The sequence below is a fragment of the Cervus elaphus genome, chromosome 25 (assembly GCF_910594005.1).
Source record: "Cervus elaphus chromosome 25, mCerEla1.1, whole genome shotgun sequence".
Lineage (NCBI taxonomy): Eukaryota > Metazoa > Chordata > Mammalia > Artiodactyla > Cervidae > Cervus > Cervus elaphus.
The window spans coordinates 5,713,393-5,716,512 of NC_057839.1; the positions used below are offsets into that span (position 1 = coordinate 5,713,393).

At 46.0% G+C, this 3,120-nt stretch overlaps 1 non-coding gene across 1 annotated transcript; it reads right to left on the reverse strand.

Annotated features, from left to right (window-relative positions):
- Positions 1 to 1,762: 1,762 nt before the first annotated feature.
- On the reverse strand, positions 1,763 to 1,868 carry LOC122683981. Its single transcript, XR_006337889.1, has one exon. It is a non-coding gene; the product is annotated as a U6 spliceosomal RNA (small nuclear RNA).
- Positions 1,869 to 3,120: the final 1,252 nt, after the last annotated feature.

Genomic DNA, 3,120 nt, shown 5'->3' on the forward strand with positions numbered 1-3,120 from the left:
AAGAATACTGGAGTGAGTAGCCATTCCCTTCTCCAGGGTATCTTCCTGACCCAGGGATTGAATCCAGGTCTCCTGCATTGCAGGAAGATTCTTTACAATCTGAGCCATTACTTGCTGTTTATTTTATATTTATTTTAGACTAGGGAAATGATGTTAAACAAAAAGCAAATCTGAGCAATTTTCTTATTCAAGTTTAAAATGGGTTGTAAAACAGTGGGGACAACTCGCAACATCAACAATGCCTTGGCCCAGGAACTGGTAATGCTCAGTGATGGCTTAAGCAGTTTTGCAAAGGAGATGAGACCCTTGAAGATGAGGAGTGCAGTGACCAGCCATTGGAAGTTGACAACAACCAACTGAGAACAATTAAAGTTGCTGCAGAACTCAATGTCAACTGTTCTATGGTTGTTTGGCATTTGAAACAAATTGGAAAGGTGACAAAGCTCAAGAAGTGGGTGCCTCGCGAGCTGACTGCAAATCAAAAAAATCATCTCTTTGAAGTGTCATCTTCTCTTATTCTATGCAACAATGAACCATTTCTCAATCGGATTATAACATGCAATGAAAAGTGAGTTTCATACAACAACTGGCAATGACCAGTTCAGTAGTTGGACCAAGAAGAAACTCCAAAGCTCTTCCCAAAGCCAAACTTGCAACAAAAAATCACTGTTTGGTGGCCTGCTGCTGATCTGGTCCACTAGAGCTTTCTGAATCCTGGCAAAACCAATATATGTGAGAAGTATGCTCAGCAAATCAGTGAAATGCACCAAAAGCTACAACACCTGCATTGGTCAACAGAAAGGGCCCAATTCTTCTCCACGACAATGCCTGACAGCATGTCACACCACCAACGCTTCAAAAGTTGAATGAATTGGGCTGTGAAGTTTTACATCAACTGCCATTACTCACCTGACATCTCACCAACCAACTACCACTTCTTCAAACATCTTGACAACATTTTGCAGGGAAAACACTTCCATAACCAGCAGGAGGCAGAAAGTGCTTTCCAAGAGTTTGTTGAATCCAGAGGCATGGGTTTTTACACTATAGGAATAAACAAACGTATTTCTCATTGGCAAAAATGTGTTGATTGTAATGGTTCCTATTTTGATTAATAAAGATGTGTTTGAGCCTAGTTATAATGATTTAAAATTCATGGTCCAAAATTGCAGTTACATTTGCAGCAACCTAATGTAAGCACGCCCCCAATTAAAGGACCAGCCCTAACCAAACCCCATATTTCCAGCTGATTCCTACAGAAGATGGCAGAGCCCTGCTCCAAACCAAGAGAATTCAGCTCTGACATGGTCCTTTCGATGTCAAGTTGGTTTTGCAGATTTTAATAAAATGGCTGAGAAAAGCACTGAGTCACTTACTCCTGCAGTCATTTACACTGCACCTACTCTATGCTGGGCGCTGCTGGGGCTGGACTGTGTGAACAAGATCCGCATCCTCCAGCTATATTCCAGCTCAAGGTTCTTCACTGAGCCCTCCAGGCCAGGGCAGAGAGTCCAAGATTGTCCCCATTTTACAAAAGAAACAGCTGACACACATACGCGATACAAGAGTCGAAAAGTGTGAGAGCCGCTCAGTCCTGTCTGACTCTTTGTGATCCCATGGACTACACAGTCCATGGAATTCTCCAGGCCAGAATACTGGGGTGGGTAGCCTTTCCCTTCTCCAGAGGATCTTCCCAACCCAGGGATCGAACCCAGGTCTCCCAGATTGCAGGCGGATTCTTTACCAGCCGAACCACCAGGGAAGCCAGAAGACAAGCCTCACAAGTGTGAGTGTCATCCTTGTGCGGTGCCACGCTCACCTTCTCTGTATCATTCCGGGTTTAGTATATGTGCTGCCGAAGAGAGGACACAAGGGGAGAAGGTGGGCGATAACTCAGATCTCCTTTGTCAGAGCATAAAGCTTCCACTTGGCTAAAACACAAGACAGCTTTTCCAAACCCTCCACTATTCACTTTGTCTGACATGCTTAGTGATGGCAACCCTGACGCAGACTCAGCGTGGAGTGCCTGGGATGGAAAGAAGGGGCACTCACTCCCTGTCCTTAGAGAGTCTGTGGCCTAGGGGACCACAGGGGCTGAGGGCTCCCCAGCCCGTCCGGGCACAGCACTGGGGTCAGAGGCTCAGACCCAGGACAGTCTGCAGACAGGCCTTCCGTTCATTATGCCAAACCGCTGTCCTCTGTGATTCTTGGTCTCCTCATCTGTTAAATGGGCATATCAATAGTACCCGCTTCAGTGGGCTGGTGTGAGGGCTGAGTAAGGTGACACGCTGCCCGGCACAGTCAGCACTCAATAAATGGTGCTTACTTAAAGGTCCAGGAAAGAAAAAGGCAAAGGACAAGGTAGAAGTGTCTAGAATTCAGTACAACAACTGATTTTGTGTGTCTGTCTCAACGTTTTGTTTTTAAATATTTCTGTACAGTGTCTGTACTGGGCACAAAACAATACTTTGAAACAGGTATTGTTATTTTCTTCCCATTTTGCAGATGAGCAAACTGAGGGCCAGTGATGGAAAGTTCTTCAAGATCACACAGCAAGAAAGGATGAAGACCGTGTCCCCAGGTGATCCTCCCCACACTGGACTGCCCCCTCATCACTGGAGGAAGTAGTTTGGCTGTCATTTTGCTGTGGACAGAACAAGAAGACCAAGGTTTCAGTGGCGGTATGCAGGGCTCAAAGGAGATGAGGAGGTGCTGGCAGGAAGAACTGTTATACTCAGAATGAGTGACTCCAACAAAAGCAGAACTCCAGGAAGATTCTCAGGAGGCAGGATGGGACTGCAAGATGACATCCCAACATCAGGCCTGTCTTCTCTGAAAGATTCTCTTATGGCCCCACAGAGAAGAGGCAGGAGGGGGAATGAAAAAGATGACCAGCTGTGGGATGCTTCACTTCTCCCAAGTTCCCAAAATGTTTTCCACTTTCAGGATGATCTCCTCCAGTCACTGACAATGAATCTACTGTTGTTTCCCACACCTCCACCCCCCTCCCCTCAGCCAAAGGAAGAAATCTTGATGGATTTCTGGACCCTTTGGTACTGAATGACTGTGATAGAATGATCTGGTGTCTGCTGTCACAGAGGAATCCCCCAACCAAGAATT